Consider the following 22807-nt stretch of genomic DNA (forward strand, 5'->3'; position numbering starts at 1 on the left):
GCCTTTTTCACTTTCCTAATATCCACTAATTCTTGCCAGATTTTCTTACTCTTAGTAGGAACGCCATTAACAAGAATAACAAAAGGTTCAACCTCTACATTTTCTACATCAATTGTTTCAATATTTTTCTTTAAATCTAGAGGCAAATATACAACTCATCCCTTTAATCCTCTCTGTAAATCTGAAGGAGGCAATTTTCCTGTCTTAGTCTCCATACGAACAATAGCCTAAAATGGATGCACACATTGAATAAGAATAGACTCATAGATATTTAAATCCATCAGTTCAGAAGGAATATTTACTAACTCATGATTATTATGCACAGCTCTAGCAGGCATTTTGTTCTCATCTAATTTGTTATAACAATATTTACAAATACGCTGATCAGAACCCAAATTAAAACAATTCTCTACCAACAAATACGTTGCAAAATCCTTCCACTCATTATTATTTTCCTTTTCACTTTTTAAATACAAATCAACAGTCCTGGTCGGATTTTTATAATGAGTTCCTCGACAACAGATACAAGAATAATTTGGCCTTTCACCTGAAATCACCTTAAACTTTGTAATTTCTAGCTCAAAATGTTCTGTCCTACAATCTTGTACATTCTCTTCTACATTTCCTTCTATTAATGTCTCAATTTCTGCACTGTCTTCCTCAGGACCAAAATAACTAACCTCAATTTCATCACAAACTTTCATTACATTTGATACAGATCCATGCAAAAGAGCACTGATCAACTTTTTTAACATTAGTGCTGGACTTTTTGCATAATACAATCTTCTGACTAATTTCCTCATTTCAGAATGATATACTGCTAACATCCTGATATGGTGAAAAACACTTCGACATACTTTTTTAGAAAGACAAGCCAGAGAATGACCTTGCAAACCGGTATTTTCTCTCACTCTGCAAGGGTCTAGTCCTTGCAACACCTTAATCTTTTGTTTAACACTTTTCTTAGTATAGTTACGTAAGAAATTGCGTAAAAAATCAATAGATTCTTGCCGTACGCTACAGATACTACTACAATTCCAAGTGTACACTGGACCTTTAGGACGGTTCCCTAAAACTTCATCAGCTAACACCTCTTCTGAATTTCTAGGAACAATTTTCTCTTTCTCAATAGGACAACCATTTCTAACCTCATAAGCACGACCACTAGCGTCAACTGCATGCAACAAATCATTACTCTGAAGATAACTTTATTCATTAAAAAAAGGCTCAGAACTTGAACTATGTTTCCATTCGACCCAAAAAAATCACAAAAATTACGTCTGTGAATTACTCTTCTCCACTTACTGGCCTTCATTAAATGGATTGGCTTATCAAGTGATCGAATTCTATTGATTACTAAAATAAATAGTTTTCTTTTCAATTCAAAAGCTTTCTCAACTACATTTTCTATACCCTTCTTCTTCTCATAAAATGCTGTTTTTTGTACATTCCTTAATTTCTTTAATTAAATTTGAAAGACCTCTATTAAAAAACATTTTTTCCCTAATATCCATACATTGGTTTTTCCTCCTTTTACTATACACTATTTTTACAGCAGACGATTTTCCATGATTATTCTCTTTATCCTTCTTTTTCTTTTTCGTTGCAGATACACTTATACTACTTTTCTCTTTCTGCACACTACTCTTACTCTCTAATATTTTCCTCAGAAAAGTGTTCCTTCTCTTACCAGGACTTTTTTTCTTTTTGTTAACACATTGTTGTTCATGTAAATGTTCTGGATGACTTCTCTTCAAATAAACACCTTTCTTTCGTTGTTTCCTCTTTTGAGGCATGATACATTTTTTTCAGTATTGATAAACAGAATCTATTACAAAAATATATATGACATTACAAAAATAAATATATGAAATATTCTATTATATTACTTATAAGAAGAGAGGGAGGATTATGAGGACAAACGTGGGACTATGAAAATAAAAGGACTTACAACAAGAGATGAAGGAGTATGAAACAAGGCAAAATATTATAAAAAAGGGGAATATAAAGAGACACTGCAATATAAGGAGATAAAGAGAATATGAATAAACTGTAAAGTATGCTTAGGTAAGGGTGAGTATGGAGAGAAAGATGGAAATATGAGGAGGGAAGAAAGAGTATAACAAGCAAAAAGAGAGTGAGACGACAGAGGGGGCACTATAAGAAGAAAGAGAAAAACTATAAAGAAAAAAGAAGGAATATGTGAAAAGACGTGAAACTATAAGAACAAAAAAAGAAATACTAGTAAAGGACAGTGTGTATAAGGAGAGAGAGAACAGTACCAGAAGAGAGCATGGAGAATGTGAGGAAAAGTGGACCATAAGGAAAAAAGGGGTGTACAAGAATAGAGGATACAGTATGAGGAGAAAAGAAGGAGTATAAACTGATGGAGGATTATGAAGAGTAAAAGGTATATGACGAAAGAGGCAGACGTATGACAGGAGAAACAAATATAAAGAGAGAGGTCAGTATGAAAAGACGGAGAATATGAGGAAAGTGCTGCAGAGTGTATGCAGGGAGTCAAGGAGGAGTAAGAGAAGAGAGCAAACAATATGAACAGAATTAAGAAGTATAAACAGAGAGGACAAAAAATTAAAATAGAAAAGAAATATGAAGAAAAACAGGAAAATATGAACACAGAGAGAAGGAGTATAGGACAAAAGGGAATATAAGAATAACGCAGTAGTATGACGAGACATGGAGAAGTAAGAAAAGAGAGAGGAGAATATGAAAACAAAGGGGAGTATAAGAACAGGGTGGAAACTGAGGAGAGGAATATGACAATAAGAAAAGATGGCAATATTAGTAGAGAGTGCGAAGTATAACAAAAGAGAGGAGAAATGTGACTACAGAGACAAGAGTATGAGATGAAAAAGAAAAGTATGAGAAAACAATAACGACTACCTGCAAAGAACAGCGAGAATAAGAAGAAACAGAGAATATAAGAACTGAAGAGTATATATGAAGAAAGAGGAAGGAATGTAAAGAGACACAGAGACAAAAATGTGGAGAAAAGACAAATATAAGGGAAGACTGAGCGTATAAGGAGAGAGGGAGTACTATGAAAAGACAGTAAGAACTATGAGGACAGTAGTGAATATAAAGACAAGAGAGAATATAAAGGGTAGGAGAAATATACAAACAGAGGAGCAAGTATGAAAAAAAGTATAAAAAGAGAGCAGAATATAAGAAAAAGAAGATAGTATAATGAGAGAGGAAGGAGTAAGACGAGAGAGGAGGGAGTATGACAAAAGAGTGTGGAAAATAAGCAAAAAGGGTCAATATAATTCCTTAATGCACAGTGTGATATTACCCCAAAAATTATAAGGCCATGCATTTTACCAAAACACATTTACTACTGTGATGTAATATGTGACGTCATCAGCAAGACACACATTCACTGGAAGTTGTCATCAGTGATGTCATCAGTGATGTCATTTGAGACGTCATCAGTGATGTCATGAGTGATGTCACTGACCATGTGATGAGTGATGTAATATGTGACATCATCCCCAGTGGATTGTGGGCGCGAGAGTTACAGTTAGTATAACTAACTATAATGGAGGAATTTCAATGGTTTTGTATGAGTGAAATATTCAGCTAACTATAACACCCCTAATACATATGTTTTTTTTCAGTAAATATATATATTTCGTGAGAAAGCGGGTCTTACCTGCGAAACGCGTCGAGCGAAGTCTTCCGAATAAACCCGCATTTTATTATATATATATATATATATATTTTCACTGAAAAAAACATAGGTTTCACACACGTGAAGGACATCTAACAAGTGCTTCGATTGGAATTCCATAGAGCATATTATCAAGCCCATTATCGCCACTTTATCGGCAGTTTCCTGCCGATAAAGCGGCGATCATTTTATCGCCCAGGCTTGATAATATGCCCCATAATTCCTTAATGTACACAGATGCACAGTGTGATATTAGACAAGAAAATATGAGACCATGCATTTTACCATTTACTACTGAAAAACGTTTAAGTGACTATACATATTCCACGTATATAATTCCTACATTTCAGTGAACAACACTGACTCATTTTTCAAATACATATGCAATTTACTACATTATTTCTGCCACTATTATATCAAAAAAACAAACACAATAAAATAACAAAGACGCACAATGGGCCTGTAAATCTGCCCAGAGTATATACAGAGGGAGAGAAACGAGAAAGAGAACAGAACAGGGAGTATCAAGAAAAAAATGAAATATGAAGAGAGAGGGAAGAAAATGAGGAGACAGAAGGAATAAGACGAGAGACAGGAAAATATAAAGACAAAGAAGGGCAATATGAGCACAGAGGACAATATAAGAAAAAGAGAGTAGTATCGAGAGAGAGGAAGGAGTAAGAGGAGAGAGAGGGGAGTATAAAAATAGAGAGGCTAGAAATTATGGAAAAAGGGACAAATATAATTCCTTAATGTACACACGCGCACACTGTGATATTAAACAAAAAAACATAACAGCATGCATTATAGCAAAACACATTTACTACTATAAAACGTTTAAAAAGGGGCAAATATAATTCCTTAATGTACAAATATGCACCAAATACATTCCCATACAACTTATCAACTCACCTTTCAAATTGATTTGTAGATTAACAAGAATCCCACTCACACAGTAGATATTCTTATACAGATTCTCTTTAGTTCAGTGTTTGCAGCAGAACAGGGAAATGGAACATTTTCCCTCTCATTTTACACATACATACATGTAAATAACCAATTAAAATCCTTCACACATTAATTCAAAACGTAGAACACATTTCTATTGGTTCAACATTTCAAACGTTTCCAACTGACATAACTTTCCACCCTACCCCCAACAGATCATGCAAAAGTCAACTGTCAACAGAGGTCAAAAGTTCAGCACTCTATAAAACACTGCTACTCAGCAAATTTAGACTATGCCTAAGCACTTACTTATAAGTACCAATAAAGGTCTCATTAGAAGCAACCAACATATAAACACATAAACTTGATAGATATCTGTAAAATATATATTTTTAATTGATTTTTCTTGCTTACGTATGCTTATGAAACGACTTTCAGAATTCGCACTGTACGCGTACAGTAAATATACCGTAAAAACAAAAAAAGCATCTATCACTAATTTTTTACAATCCCCGGGGACCCCATCCCCCGGGGCTCAATATAACGTTCAGGACCGTGGGGGGAGCCCCAAAATCCCCACTGTCCCAGCCGGCTCCCTGCCTCCTTCGGGGGCCGGATTGCTTTTTGTCAGAGAGACCAGCTTACATGCTGCTCTCTCACGAAAAGCAATCTGCTTTCCTACTTTGAAAGAGAACTCCTGCCCTACCATTGCAAACAGCAGTGTCCAGGGAATACGCACCCCGTAACACTACAGGAGCCGAACCTCGAAGGTGGTGCTCTCCAGGGCCATCAAAGGCTCAACAAAGCGCATCAAAGATTTTGACCTTGGGGACCATTGTAAAACCCCCTAAGCACTCCTATGGGGTCAGGAAGTCCGATAGCAAATAGCAAACTTTTCCTGTCAACCTACACACTCAATCTACACATATGTACAATTAAATAAAAAATCACATTTATTCCTATATTAAATCAAAACGAAACACACTTATATTGTTTGAACTTTTGCACCCTTTCCAACTGACAAAACTTTCAACCCTTCCCCCATTCCACATTCTCCTAGTTACCATAGAAACACTTCAGGGAACACCTAGCTGAGCACACAGGTGAAAAGTTCATCATATATTGTTGCAAATTAAAACAGCAAGTGTACTTGACTTGATAATATACCAGCTTATTTTATGTAACGTTCTTTTCTATCAGTTTTTCTTAACCAATAAAAATCATGCTTTTAAAAAACAGAAACATGCATCCTACCTCTGTGTAGAATGTTGTCAAACAACTAATCATATTTTTTTCTTTTTTCAAAACTGCATGTTTTCCACCATTTTAGAAAAATCTTACTTTTCAAACTGCCATTTCATTTACAGAGACCATCACAGTGCATCCAGACCTCTCTTCAAGATGCTTACAGTGTGGATTGTGGGACACAGCTATATTTTCTGGAGCCAAAGGTACGCAGAACAGAAAAGAATTCACAAAGACCTACGTTTACCAAATGTAGACATTAAATGGATTGGTCAGAGAGGATTAAAGAGGCACCAAATGATGCCATTGGTGAAATCCTTTTTACATCTCCAACACCCTGACCTCATAATTGTGCACTGTGGTGGCAATGACCTAGACACTTTGACAGGGGTAGGTCTGGAAATGCTTATGAAGGACACCTTTGCACAATTGATGACACTTTTCCCCAAAACTGCCTTTGTCTATTCTAATATATGCCAAAGGCAGAAATGGAACTGGTCCAACCACTATTGTCAACAGATTGAGAAAGCTAGGAAACATGTGAATAAATCTGTTTCTGCCTTTCTCCGAGACTATCGAATGGGGTCCATCTACCACAACAATCTGCGTTTCAATATGCATGACATCTATAGGAGAGACGGTGTACATTTTACAGATGAGTGTAACAGAGTCTTCCTCTTGAACTTTAGACTCTGCATTGGTACTTACTTGTAGGTACTAAAATCTCTCAATAAACACAAGGGCTCTTTTTAGAGCCACCCAACATCTAAACACATACACTTCATAAATATCTGAAAAATATTCTTCTTTTTCTTCCTTCAGTACGCTTATGGGACGACTTCCAATCTTCGCACTGTACGTCGTCCATACATGCTTGGTACGCGTACAATAAATCTGCAATACAAAATAGCCTTTATCACTAATTTTTTATAATCCCCGGGGACCCCATCCCCCAGGGCTCAAATGTAACATTGCGAACCGTGGGAAGAGCCCCAAGGCCTCCACGGTCCCAGCCGGCTCCACACTTCCTGCGGGAGCCGGCATTGCTATTCATCACAGAGAGCAGCTTACATGCTTCCATTCTTCTTTCAAAGATGATTTCAACAGTTATACATTTTATAAAATAATATAGTACTGCACACTAAACGAGAAAAGTAAGCACAATTATGATAGAATAGAAAATAGAAAAAAAATATATTTCTACACTCAACAAACTCGTAAGCAGAGTACACAGTTTAATTTAAAAGCACCCTACCACAACTGAAACGCATTGTACAATAAAATGCGTCACAAAATAGGCTACATACATGGTGACTGCCCGTAACGTCACATAGAAAAAAGAAAGCCACTCTTACGCTACCAGGAAAACACAACAACAGTACAAGGCCCAAATTTCCATTGCAGTGATTTCTTAGTTGCAGGTCTAGTTGTCAGATCGACACACACACTCCCTCATGGCTGGTATACACCCCCACCACACTCATTCAGCATATCCGTCACTACACACGTGACCCTATGTATAAAAAAGACGGAGCGCACGTGTTGTACGCCATTTTAGAGTTGTTCCCAAAGCACCGAACAAGGGGCCCACTACTACAAGTGTGGCCCCTTTGGTCACTGAGTTAATGGTGCCCGAAGCACTGAGCGGGTGAAGAACCTGCGATGATGATGATGGGAGCACGAGTATGTCGTTAGCCATAGAGATATCAAGACTCGTCACCATATATGAGACTTCTTTGTTGGAGATCGGGACTACATCATGTAGAAGGTGTCTTTTTCACAAAAAGATGAGCAGTGAGTCTTGAGTACGCATCGGAGGGACTCAGTGTTGTAGCAGACTAGATACAAAAAGGCGACTTAGTATTTTAGATGAACGCACTCCTATATAGTGTATTAATTTACATGCATACATTCTTTTCCCAATAGCAGTAACGTTTTTATAATCGCTGAAATGTCCGGAATATTACCAATACAACAGTTCGTAGAAATGTGAGAATGAACGTGTATAAAAGTGCGATGTTATCTAACTCTAAATTAATATGGTAACAATTGCCAATCATAACATCTTTCTTTTAATATCTTTTAGATGTAGAGCTTCGCGATGGATTATGTAAGAAGTACGACGGCAATGCACAAGGTGAGCAAAGAAGCTTGTTTCAGAAATAACGACAAGTTATCTGTGAAAGGAGAGAATGTGTAGTATGCAGCAGGCACGCAAAACACACATTGGGCTAACGAGACTTCAGCTAGGATCTGATATCTTCCTGGGCCCACATACAGTCGCTCCCGAGTACTTCACAAGTCTTTTAAAGACATTTTGCTTGTTAATGAGGCTTTGATGCCCCCCCTTACAGCTCCTCCAGCTCCACTCTTCTTTTTCCATGAAGTTAAGCCCACCCCGCAAGGAGCTTGTAAATCTGTGTCTGACTTTTCAAGAAGAAATCTCAACTCCAGACTCTGCGAGACAGTTTTATTGTTGTTTTCTCTCTCTTTCTCTCTCTCACTCTCTGTAAAAACATTTCTCTTTCTCTTTTAAAGTTATAGACACTGCTGTCTACTTTCACGTGTAGAAGCAAAGGTGTCTTCAAGTTGTGAACTCCGGTAGCCGCACTGTTTGGCCACACTAAATATACAAGGTAAGCACAGCGACCTAGATATACAATGCCTCCATTGCAATGCATTAGAAATAAGTCGGCTTATTTACAATCCCGTTGTGCCACTTTTGTGTCAGTAACGCAGTAGGCACTTCCATATAGACACCACTTGAACGTGGGACTATAACAGAAGTGAAATGTACTAGACACACTGCACACGTAAAATCGTAGTGTAGCTTCACTTGGATAGGTTACAACCGTCTCAGAAAAAGATCTACAAGTTTATTGCACCACTTTTGTGTCACTTTTAACATGGGAAAAGTGGAGCAAGGAGCTTCTAATTCTGCGTCTGACTTTTCAAGAAAAAATCTCAACTCCAGACTCTGCGAGACAGTTTTAGTGTTCTTTTCTCTCTCTTTCTCTCTCTCACTCTCTGTGACATAATTTCTCTTTCTCTTTTAAAGTTATAGACACTGCTGTCTACTTTGACGTGAAGAAGCACAGTTGAATACAAGTTGTGAACTCCGGTGGCCGCAGTGTTTATGCAAGGTAAGAACAGCGGCCTAGATATACAATGCCTGCATTGCAATGCATTAGAAATAAGTTGGCGTATTTACTATCATGTTGTGCCACTTTTGTGTCAGTATCGCAGTAGGCACTTCCATATAGACACCACTTGAACGTGGGACTAGGACAGAAGTGAAATGTACTAGTACACTGCACACGTAAAATTCTAGTGTTACCTTTATTTGTGAAAAGAGAGAGTGGGTAGTGTGCAGCAGCTTGACTGTGTAGAAATGTATAATTACCTCCGAGCAGTAACAACAGATAGGTTACAGCTGTCTGAGAAACAGATCTACAAGCTTATTGCACCACTTTTGTGTCACTTTTAACATGGGAAAAGCGGAGCAAGGAGCTTCTAAATCTGCGTCTGACTTTTCAAGAAAAAATCTCAACTCCAGACTCTGCGACACAGTTTTAGTGTTCTTTTCTCTCTCTTTCTCTCTCTCACTCTCTGATACATCATTTCTCTTTCTCTTTTAAAGTTATAGACACTGCTGTCTACTTTGACATGAAGAAGCACAGTTGAATACAAGTTGTGAAGTCCGGTGGCCGCAGTGTTTATGCAAGGTAAGAACAGCGGCCTAGATATACAATGCCTGCATTGCAATGCATTAGAAATAAGTTGGCATATTTACAATCCCGTTGGGCCACTTTTGTGTCAGTATCGCAGTAGGCACTTCCATACAGACACCACTTGAACGCGGGACTAGAACAGAAGTGAAATGTACTAGCACACTGCACACGTAAAATTCTAATGTTACCTTTATTTGTGAAAAGAGAGAGTGGGTAGTATGCAGCAGCTTGACTGTGTAGAAATGTATAATTACCTCCGAGCAGTGACAACAGATAGGTTACAGCAGTCTGAGAAACAGATCTACAAGCTTATTGCACCACTTTTGTGTCACTTTTAACATGGGAAAAGGGGGGCAAAGAGCTTCTAAATTTGCATCTGACTTTTCAACAAAAAATCTCAACTCCAGACTCTCCGACACAGTTTTAATGTTCTTTTCTCTCTCTTTCTCTCTCTCACTCTCTGATACATCATTTCTCTTTCTCTTTTAAAGTTATAGACACTGCTGTCTACTTTGACGTGTATAAGCACAGTTGAATACAAGTTGTGAAGTCCGGTGGCCACAGTGTTTATACAAGGTAAGCACAGCGGCCTAGATATACAATGCCTCCATTGCAATGCATTAGAAATAAGTCGGCGTATTTACAATCCCGTTGTGCCACTTTTGTGTCAGTAACGCAGTAGGCACTTCCATACAGACACCACTTGAACGCGGGACTATAACAGAAGTGAAATGTACTAGCACACTGCATATGTAAAATCGTACTGTTACCTTCACTTGTAATGCTTCACCTTATTTAGTCACATCAACATAACTTTAAACTCTTTTTTTCTTTTTTCTTTTTCAGATTACCTACCCAACGCCTTTTGGAGTCCACATCACAATTTGTTTATAATACTGTTTTATTAAAGTTATTTTTCTAGTTGTTTATTACATTATCTTTAAGTTACGTTTACAGTTATTGTTATTTTAATAAAAGTTAATAAAAAACCCATATACTTGTCTTTTTGGGGGGGGGGAAGGTCTACAACAAAAATAATATTTATAATTTGAAGTACTATAGTAAGATGTTTGACAGTAGGGTAAAAAAGTACTGGCTGCACAATAACTTATATTTTCTCTGGATGGACTACAACATAGAAAGGAAATCAAAGAAAAACAATGTGTACCACATTTACAAACGTCTTGCGACATTTTCACGTGCAAACCTACCCCCCTACAAAATTAACTACATGGGCCTCAATGACGCCCCTCAAACCATGAAAACGACCACCCCCCGGAGATTTCTATATAGTGTGAGGGAGGCTGCGTGGCCCACCGCCTGATGCCCTGGACTCTGTCACACCCAGACCCGGTTCCTACAGTGTCCTGGGGGGAAACAGCCATTACAACGCGGTTATAAGCACGCGTGATCGTCACCACGAAGCCATTAGCACGCATATGGCTTAACCACGCATACTTTTACAACTAGTATACATTTACCACGCATAATAAAGCCATAAACATCCTACTGGCTTTGTGATGACGGACAAGTGTTGTAATGGCTGTGGCTTACGTGCTTCAAATTAGTTTTTAGGTATGCGTGTGACCAAGCCTGATAAGATCGGAGGCCAAGGACAAACACCGTGGTGTCTGTGGCAGGAAATCTCATGGATCACAGAGAAGATAGGCGGAGGGTAAAATGAAAGTAGCAGGTATAAGAAAAATAACGGAAGAAAACTACTAAAATGGCGGTGGACGGAGTATGTAATCAACGTTTGGCGAATATTAATATATTACAAAAGTATAGCGGTGGATGATACACACGGCCCGGGTTAAGAAAGCGGCACATTTTATACCTGAAATGAGGACAGCTTTGCTTTGCGAACATGAAGATAAAAAAAGAAACAAGGGCTTGGAAACGAGGCTGCGCATGCGTAGAGAGTACAACTGGTACACAAAAACAACCGGAAAGTTTTACATACTATCATAGAAATATAGCTCTTTTTTAAACCGTTAACATTATTTCTCAAAAAGAACTGTTTTTTTTTAGCCGTAATGCCCCCATGATCCCAGATGGCTCCCCGCGTCCATACTTCAAAATAAAACCCCATTTGGTGCCTTTCCCCGGGTCTCGGAGTGCCTTACAAGCCCCCATTATGGAAACAAATGCCCCCGGAATTTAGCCCCCCCGGGGGCTAATTAAGAACAATACAGTCTTCTAGTTTTTTTTCCTTTCCCACCACGTACGCCGCAATTTCTTTATTTAAAAAATTATCATTTGGGGCCTAAAGATCCATGTGGGACCCCCTGAGCAGGCCTAGAGGGCCAACATGATTCTACCCTACCCCCTTTCCTTATTTCTCAACTTTGTTTTACTGTTTTCTTGTGACTCGGTTCTAGCGACGCACAAGATGGCTGCCAACACTTCCTGGTTTGGAGTGTTGACAGACAGTTGACAGCCAATCAGCATGCTGCTCGCGCTCGTAATTTTACGGATTTCCGTACGCGGCGGTACTTCGTCTCTAGATATCGCTATGATTTTACTTTTAATTTTCTCAGGTACTACTGAACAGATTTACACCATTTAACAAAAAGCACAATCTGCGAACTGAACTCTACCTCTCTGCCAAATTTAGTGTAATTGCGTTCAGCCGTTCGGGCTGTAGCCCTGGCTAAAGGTCCCTATGGAAAATTGAATGGGGAAAACACGTTTCGGGACCCCCCTTTTGTCTCGGCCCCCACTTGACGAATCACCCCCAAACTTTCAGGGAAGGAGCGGAGCCAAGCAGGCCATTTTCATGGAGAAATTCACAAAGATTTGTCCACCAGCGCCAAAGTTATTCTAAATAGAATGTTGTGGATTTCCTATGGAAAGAAGGTCCTAACTATAACTCCTTACTGGCGACCGGGGAAGGGGAATTAGCTCCCCCTCTGCAAACGTGCCAGGGGGCTGCATTGTAGAGAGGTGTAAAAAGGGGCGTGGCCTCATTACACCTCTCTGCAAGGCAGCCCCCTGGCGCATACTGGAGGTTCCTGGTGGGCTAGTTGGCTGCCAGGGACCTCCAGTATGTAAGGGGAATTAGTTCCCCCTCTGCAAATGTGCCAGGGGGCTGGGTCGCTGAGAAGTGTAATGAGGCCACGCCCCTTTTTACACCTCTCTGCAACGCAGCCCCCTGGCACATACTGGAGGTTCCTGATGGGCTAGTTGGCCCCCAGGGACCCCCAGTATGGAAGGGGGCTTAATACCCCAACTTAGAACACGCTACAGGGTGCGTTTGCACAGTGGTGAAGGTAGGGGCGGGGCTTGAGGTGATGTGAGTGCAAACATGCCCTGTGGCGTGTTTTAAGTTGGGGAAATAATTCCTCTTCAATCCAGAGGTCCCCTAGGGGGCAACTAGTCCAACATGTATCTCCAGTAACGCCACGGAGCTGTGTTGCAGAGTGTTGTAAGAAGGGGGGGTGCCCTCTGAACATCTCTCTGCAACACAGCTCCCTGGCGCATACTGGCGGTACCTGGTGGGCTAGTTGACTCACAGGAGACCTCAGGATTGAAGAAGAATTAATTCCCCAACCTAAAACGCGCCACAGGGCATGTTTGCACACATGTTACCTCAGGCCCCGCCCCCTTCCTTCACTATTGAGCAAAATATTCCTGTAAAATCAGCCGAACTAGGAATTCCGATTTACTAACCTGTTATCACAAGAGATGCCAGTGCTGCCTCTTTGAGCACACTACTGATCCTGAAAAGTAATTCTAACCATACTTACAGTAACTTGAATTTCCTTCCATTGGCTAACATTGACTGGTTTCACTTGGATTTTTTTTTGTATTTTTATTTTTTATTTTTCATTGACAACATGAGAAATAGCAGATTACATACACATAATCACCAAGAAAAAAAAAAGAAAATAACATTTTTTTCTATAGAAATAGAGAAGCAAGCTTAACAATTCAAAAATAAGAAAAAGAGAGGCAATTCAGATTATCGATCCCCCGATTTTCTCCAGTTTCGTTATGATCGAATCCCCCTTGTTTTGGCCAAGGCATATTCCATATCAAATGTATCCTTGACCAGACTCCACCACTCCAAGACTGTCGGTGGGCTCTGCAATATCCAGACCCGGGCTATTGTCAATCCAGCACAGACAATTAGAATAGTTATTAAGTCGTTCTGGCAGATGTTCCGATTATGCCCACCCAATAATACTTCTGAGACTGTAACTGAGAAAGAACTTTAATAACTCCTTCCCAAAAACAAAACATATGTTTCAAATCGGCTGCCCTAAGGTCGCATTTTGGGCATTTTGTGCGATCGCTGTTAGTATGATTTGATGACGATTTTGTTATTCTTTCCGGGGTGTAATATAGCTGACATATTGTTCTGTATTGTTGCAGCCTGAGATTAGAAGAATGCACTGATCTGCTTATGCTACTGAGAGCTGTGGAGATAGTAGTAGCTGTAACAGCAGTGTCCAATGTTTTGCTCCATTTCTCCGCTAATTTCACAAATTTTTCTAAGTGTGGAGTTTTGGAACTTAAAAAAATTCCTCAAAAATTAACCGAACTACGAATTCCGATTTACTCACCTGTTATCAGGAGATACCTCAGTGCTGCATCTTTCAGCTCACTACTATTCCTGAAAAGTAAATTTAACTGTACTTACCAGTAACTTGAATTTACTTCCATAGGATATCATTGCCTGCTATATATAATATATAAATTAAAAAAATATTACATTAAAAAAATAAATATTACAATTTCAATATTTTTTAAAATACATTTTTTTCAATTTATATTAAAAATGTGTAATGTAATTTAAAAAATAAAATTTCTAAAAATAAATACTTTAAAACAATGTAGTAAATTAGTATAAACAAATATAACAATTAATACATTTAAAAATTATCATTTACAAAACCTTTGAAATTCACTGAAAAAACCATACGTTTCAGCCATGTTATAGTTAGGAATTAGCATTTAAAAAACCTTTGAAACTCATTGAAAAAACCATAGGTTTCAGCCACGTTATAGTTAGGAATTAGCATTTAAAAAACCTTAGAAATTCACTGGAAAAAAAACATAGGTTTCACACATGTTATAATTAGCTGGACATTTCACTCATACAAAACCCTTCAAATTCCCCTGTTATAGTTAGTTTAGCTAACTATAACTTGCGCGCCCGGAATGCACTGCTGATGACGTCACATATTACATCACTCATGACATCCCAAATGTGAAAAATTGGCAAACCTCCTCTCAGTGTAATATAACCTTTGATACACACAATCAAAAATAGAAACTAAAAATTTCAAAACAATGGAGATACCAATACCAGTTACAATAACCTATTCAGTCATTCCAAAATCTACATACACATCCACTCATTCAACAACAGTTCTATATAGTCACTCATACATGTACTCACTCATCATATGTACTCATACACCTATACATCCTGTTACACACTGATACTCAACCATAGAGTTACTCACACACATACTCACACATGCAAATAAACTATCAAACATCCATTTACTTGCATATAAAGCTATACACACACACACCACTACACTTACTTCTACAGAAACGTACACATACGTTCACTCACTAACACATTCATACACACACTCATCCACCCATAAAGTCCTGCACACATGCTGTCTTCAACATCCAAACAGTGAGTCAGACATTCATGCATCTAAGCGCTAAGTAATATCCCCATCGAACAATACAGACACTCATACTGATACTCAAAAAAACAACTAATAACCCATATACACACTCATGTAGCTACTCACCAACCCATGCAGCCACTTATACACAAAGTGAGACACTGATACAGATATTTACATATTAAAACATTATTTGCTTATACATGTATACACTAAGATACACTTAATAATTCAGTTACACAATCAATTTTACAAAAAAAACATAATTTTAGACAGTTATTTACCCACTTATTCTTCTATTGACCTTTAGATATACATATATAAAAAATATTTATTTTTCAGAAAGACACACATTCACTGGATGATGTCATCAGTGATGTCATTTGAGATGTCATCAGTGATGTCATGAGTGATGTCACTGACCATGTCATGAGTGATGTAATATGTGACGCCATCAGCAGTGCATTGCGGGCGCGCGAGTTATAGTTAGCTGAACTAACTATAACGGGGGAATTTGAATGGTTTTGTATGAGTGAAATGTCCAGCTAATTATAACATGTGTGAAACCTATGTTTTTTTTCAGTGAATTTCTAAGGTTTTTTAAATGCTAATTCCTAACTATAACGTGGCTGACACCATTGGTTTTTTCAGTGAATATATATATATATATATATATAAAACCTACTGGCGGTTGCCAGTAGTAGTTCTAGTTAGAACTTTGGGCCCGATTCACAGAATGAACTTAAGACTAAATCCTAAACTTACTACAATTTGGTATTCACAGAATGCACTTACTACTATTTGGTATTCACAGAATGCACTTACTACTTTTGGGATTCACAGAATGAACTTACTACTTTCGGGATTCACAGAATAGACTTATGACTACTAACTTTACGTCCGCCGCCGGGCCGTAATTTACGCCACCGGGTTGTAATTTACGGCACTTTGGCGGGATTGACGCCACATTATCGCAAAACCCGATTACGGGCCGTAATTTACGATTACGGACCGTTGGTCATGTTAGCCAAGGGTAAACACCTGGCCAAGGTCCACCCATCCCCCAACATGGATCAGCTGACACACAGCAGCCAATCCCAGCCAACAGCTCCATTTTGCCATGGTGTATGCTGCCACTGCCTACCATCCCCCACCACGCTCCAGCTGAAGCCAATTAACACTAATTGACCAGTACCACAAAACACATAAAAGCAGCACACAGTGAAGGAACAGGTTTGGCCACAGAGAGACTGTTACTACAAAGCTTCCAGTGCCAGAGAACATGGAGATGAGACGGAAAAGAAACTTCACAGCAGAGGAGACCACCATGCTTGTGGAATACATAGTTAGGCACCAGAAGCGCCTATATGGGCTACCCCCATACTGCACCAGTGGGGCACAGAAGCAAGAACTATGGCAGCAGATAGCCACTGCAGTCTCAGCCCTGGGGGAGGAGAGGCGACCTGTACAGAACATTAAAAAAAGTGGCAGGACGAAAAGCAGAGGGTGAAGGAGAAATACTCCAGGATAGAACTGAGCAGAATCCTCCCTGCTGCATGCCCTGGACCCCGCATCCGGCTCACCCCACTGGAGGAGGATATCCTGACAACAATACACCCCCACTTGGTCCATGGGCTGCCTGTTAGTGACGTCCGCTTTGTGGTACCAGGTAAGTGGAATGAAAAGAAAAAGTGCATGAAAAGATTGTCTGTGTTACACTGTCATAGTGATCATGGAAATTGTCCAAACTGTATACAAATATATGGTTAGTCAGAGACTCCTGTGTCACCCACTACGTAGCACCACAAGTCCCAGAATCCTTTGCATCAGAAAAGGCTAATACCCCCGCACCCTATTAAAAACATGTGCACAGTACTGATGCCATACATACACAACCCAGCTAATTCAATAACTGTACATATTGACTGAAAATGTGCAATGACAAATGGAAATTTAAAATTAAGTTAAATATTTCAAATAGCTAAAGACAAACATTAGCAGGGAAGCGCCAGCACCAATGTGACATGCAATTCAAGCCTTGCGCAAACACGGATGTGTTGTGTACATATGGTGGTGCACTGTGGTGCAGGTATAGACAGATGTGTCTTGAATCTGATGGTGTCTAGGGGGGGCTTTGCTGAAGTTGGGTCGCAAGAGCGTTGCAACTCCAACAATGTCCATGCACTGCCCATACCTAACGTGCTGTGCCACTCCTTACGTCTGCTTCAAGCAGGCGTACGGTTGCGTCGCAGCGGCCTCTGATAAGTGATACTGTGAAATCATGTAGATTACACTGACTCACTTGGACGCGGCATAACCCAAAGGAGTGCACACCCTGCCTACCTCCAAGCTGACGTTGCACAGGGCCTCACAACATGACGATTCACCATAGTAGCGTCACGTTGCGAATAATCCTAAATGTGTTGTCTGTTGTACACCACCGTTGTGTCACAGAAGTGATGCAACAACAGTGTAAATTCATTTTCTAGGGGGTTGTAAACCTGCCACAAAATCTCCCAAAAGTACATCACCCTGTGCCAGCCTAAATCACAAAGCAGATGGTGAGAGTATCCTCTGATGTAAATATGTCCAACACATATCCTGTTGTCCAATTTCCACTCTGCCACGCCATTACATCCCCAACACACTACTGCTTCTACCTGCCCCGTCTGCGGCAGTTCCGCGCAATACTGTTATCACACAGAAGATATGGGCAAATCCCCGAAACGTTACACAAGCACATTTCCCATTTGTCTACTTTTCTCTCTTCTCACCCATTGACACATCCAGCCAGAGCACAGACAACTGCAGTAGCAGAGGTCACTGCATCGCATATGAGGAATCGGCAACGTACCGAGGAAGGCCTGTCAACCACACTAACTGGTAGGTCAAAGTGGGCAAGAGATGGTCAAAATGCATACATCGTCAGAAGACGACAGAGGGACAAATAGTGCCCAGCTAAGTAAGTCATCATTTATGCTACATTTGCTGCATTACAATTGGAGTTGTCAATCGACATTCACCTTTAACATATGACATTTGTGAACTGCGAAAGACAAATCATAAAATGTCTTGGCTCATCATACCTTTGTAAATGTGGTATACAACATGTATTACACCAACAGACCCAGAATGGGGAAAGCAATCCTGTAATCGAGGGCCACAACAAGTCAAAAGGGTGTACACATCATATTGTAATAGTGTTTGTAGACCTAATCAAGAAATAGCATTTGCACCAATACGGAAATGAAGACCAAACAGTGAGATACTAGTCTCTGTAGTATTGACAAGCATACACTGTCCAACTTTTAATCTTTCATACATACTTTATTCAGCACAGTCCACACAGCTGATCATGTACTGCGTACATTGGATGGATAATTTCCGGACATCAACAAAACACGATAGTGGACTTTATCTCTGGATTCGTAGGCATGTCAATGTGATATAGGTAGCAATCTAAGTTATATGTGGGATCACTCATTACATTATGTATGACACACTTCTGCAAGGGTGGTGACCATGACTGCTTGTGCCCATCCTGTGCCAGAAATTTAATGCATCACATGTGGCAGCAGGAATGTAAAGTTGCTAAACAAACTTATCATTGTAGGTACAATGCGGTCCTCCCAGAACCCAAGGCGCCCACTGACTTCTGCTACTAGGTTGGACTTGACATCTGTCCAGGGACCACATACTGCTCCGGTGCTGGGCCACGGTAAGTCAAGCTTGCTGAATGCTTATTAATTGTGCCTTTCACCTCCAGCGTATGTGTTGTACAACACTGTTATCCTGCATCACAATATGCTCACATAGGGCATTTGAACACATGGCCGATCAGACCCTGGTGGCAAATGAGATGCTGACACAAAATGTATGCCAATTGTGTGCCAAATGGACATACAATAGAACAATGTGTCATAAGAAACGTCCACAACACAACAGGCTTGCAATACAATGATATGCTAAATCCCTAGCAAAATTAACATGGTCAAATCAATAGGAAATTGGTATGGCTGAGGCACACACTGGTACCAATTGTGTACCTGTGAGATGGGTGTAGGGGCTGCTAAGGTGAATCTTCATGCAGTTACACCTGCAAAATGATTTGGATGAAGAGCAACAGGATAATCCAGTGCAGGTGGGAAGATTGAAAGCTTCTCACCTCATCTGCAATGTGTGATCTAAACCAAATGTTGTCTTCTGCTTGCGTCCCTTCTACCATATATAGGTGAGTGAAATATGAGGTTTGGATGTCTGCTGCACAAGACACCATCTGGTGTCATGTAGTAGTACCATGATGTTGGAAATGGAGCATGGGAACAGAGAACACTCAAAGGATGGACATTAGTAATCTGTGTTCTCTCATTCAAAAATGAGCTGTGTGACCTCATGGGTAGGGAAGCACAAATGGACAACTGCACATCTCACACATGAACTCCTTTCTGACTTGTCAACAGACAACATTACACCCATGAAAAAAGTCAGTCACAATGGTAAGGGTGAAATCAGTAACCTTCTCATACAAGTTCGTCAGTTGATGTGTCATCTTATTGATGTCAGTGCTGCATGGCTGTAAGCTTGCAAATGCTGCTTGTGAGCAGGTGCCCACATGTTAAGTCAATGAGCTACACATGCTGCACATCGTCCTTGATTATCCACAAATGGCTAATGAGAATGTAATTTGATCTCATAGCTACAATCTGTTGTACTAAAATATGGACATGTATTTCTCATCACAGGTGCTGACAGGATGAGACCACTGCAGCGGACACCATCCCGGGGGATGCATGACATCCTGGCTGCAGCTGTGAAACCGTCGCGCACCTGTCCCTCAGGTAAATCGGGCATGAGGAGTGTCAACAGCTTAGATTACAAAGCCATGACAGAGATCGAGATCCCCTTCTACATGGAATCAACAGTTGTTGATTACAAAGTGAAATACAGATCAGGAGTGACACATATGCATGTCTGTCATTTGGTGAGGCAGATCGTTGAGAATGTTGTTTCTACCCTCTACAGCTATGTCTAAAACAACTATGATGAGACAGGTGGAGCAGGATACACCAGGAGGGAACGCAAAGGGACAGAGAGTTGTGGCTGGAGCTGGTGAGTTTGCTAGTATCATGTAGATCTCCGTGTAACACCTCAGTGCTATGGTGTGAGCGGCCATTTGTGGTGGTACCCTAACCTGATCACATGATCCTCATCTGCTGATGCAAAGTGCAGTAAATACAACCCTTGAGTTGCTGCACATGTAATACCTGGTCAATCACCAATACTGTTGCAACCTTTGTGTTTCAGATGATGCTGAGGGAGAGGCTGACAGACCGACAACCAGTGCTGGCCGACGGGCAATCCGAGTGGAGAATCCCCTGGTCCTCCAGGCAGCAATGTCGGCTGCAACTCATGCCCAAGAGGAGGAGGATCAAGATCAGGAGGACGTTGACTTTGAGGAGGATGATGAGTACATTTCCATTGACTCCGGGGATGACAATACTGACGTCCCGGCCTCACATCCTCTGACAAGCAACGCCCGTCTGCCTCCTCTCAAACCATCAATACCACGGCATACATCAAACCAGCCACGGCTCCCACACATCCACTCACAGACATCACTCACTCACAGCCCTCACGTCCGGGCCCGACATGGTGGTTCCCCTACCCACTCTTCCCTACGCAGTGTATCCCTGCTATTCTCTCCACCATCTGTGGGAAGTACCAGCCCTGTTGTGGACCAGGTATCCCCTGGGCACCCTTCTCCTGCCCAAAGACTTCTACCTGCCACCCCCCCTGTTGTTGGACCTGCTCATCTCATCCCTGGCAGATACCAGCAGAGGGGGCCTGCACGTGACGATGGTGGCCAGTGGGAGCAGGACTTCTTCCGACAGCAGCCAGATGTGAGGCAGGACATTCGGGCCATAGGGGCTACCCTGTCCGACATTTCTGGGTCCCTGCAGGACATGGACCAATTCCCTCAGGTGGTGGACAGGGTGGGCCAAGCTTTGGATAGGATGGATAGCACTTGGCAGGAAATGTCTAGAAATATGACTGACCTGATATCCATCCAAAGGGAAGAGAGTGCAAGACACCATGCCTTGGCCATGAAGATGATGGAGGGCATGGTGAGAGTGATCCAAAGTCTACCTTCACGGCCAACGCAGGGAGGGGAACAATCATGTCGACCTGTAGGACAGCACATCCCCACACCTGTAACACCAACTGCACAGCACCACAGCCAAGGTACACAAACGCACCCACACCCTGAGCAGGCACGCCCACCACCCCCACTACCTGGCCAAACACCACAAACCTCTGGATTGTCACTCCCCCCAAACACACTACCTGCCCAAACACCACCAACCACTGGAATGTCACTCCCACCACCCCCACTACCTGCCCAAACACTACCAACCATTGGACTGTCACTCTCACCACCCCCACTACCTGCCCAAACACTACCAACCACTGGACTGTGACTCCCACCACCCCCACTACCTGCCCAAACACCACCAACCTCTGGACTGTCACTCCCACCACCCCCACTACCTGCCCAAACACCACCAACCTCTGCACAGTCACTTCAACCACCTGAACAACCAGCCCTTCTCCAGCCAAAGACACCTAATGTGCAGACACCATCGGCACCTGCACCTCTTGATCAGCCTGGACAACACCCACAGACACGAAGGCGACAACCTCAACCTCACTCCTCACCGCGTTCCCCCCCCACTATTGCGGAAACACAAACATGACCGCCAATGACATGGCAAATTTGTTTTGGGCTCCTTAGGAGTATTTTGACAATAAATATCTACTAAAGTAATATCCTGTTGTGTACCATGTCCCTTCTGACGATGTGGGCATGTGTGTGTGTGTGTGTGTGAGACAGGTACAAGTGTAACACTTCATAGCAACACGTTGTAATGTGCATAGCATATGACTTACTAAATATGTGTCTATATTTGGGAATAGACATTCAAAATGAAGTCAAACTAGTCAGACAAAGTATAATTCAGCAAAGTTATTTATGTAGGAACACAAACACACCGTCCGTTTGGAAGGGAGAAAGGAAAACAAATGATGATCTTAATGCAGAAGGAGAAGGGAACTTGGATTTGGGTGGGGCAAAACAAATATAATACGTCAGGTAGCGTCATGGGAACCAGTCTATACACAAGGGGAAAAAGAAATCTTCGTCCAAAATAATGACTCAGTCCAACAGTCAAGTCTCTTTCTGGTCATCCTCCAGGACCACAATGTCTATATCCTCAGGTTCGGACACATCCACACAGCTGGCTGATGCAGGAACTGGCACCACACGGGAACGTGACACACGAGGAGTATGGGGGGAAACAGTGTGGGGCAACGGACAGGGGGACACATTGACGGTGGTATGGGAAGGCACTTGGGAGATGAAAGACGTAATGGCTGTGTTCAGGGACTGGACCTGGGTGCCAAGGTTGTCCATAGATCGGACTAGGTCCGTGTTCAGGGACTGGACTTGGGTGCCGAGGTTGTCCGTAGATCGGACTAGG

Source organism: Lissotriton helveticus, chromosome 3_1 (assembly GCF_964261635.1).
Source record: "Lissotriton helveticus chromosome 3_1, aLisHel1.1, whole genome shotgun sequence".
NCBI classification, from domain to species: Eukaryota; Metazoa; Chordata; class Amphibia; order Caudata; family Salamandridae; genus Lissotriton; species Lissotriton helveticus.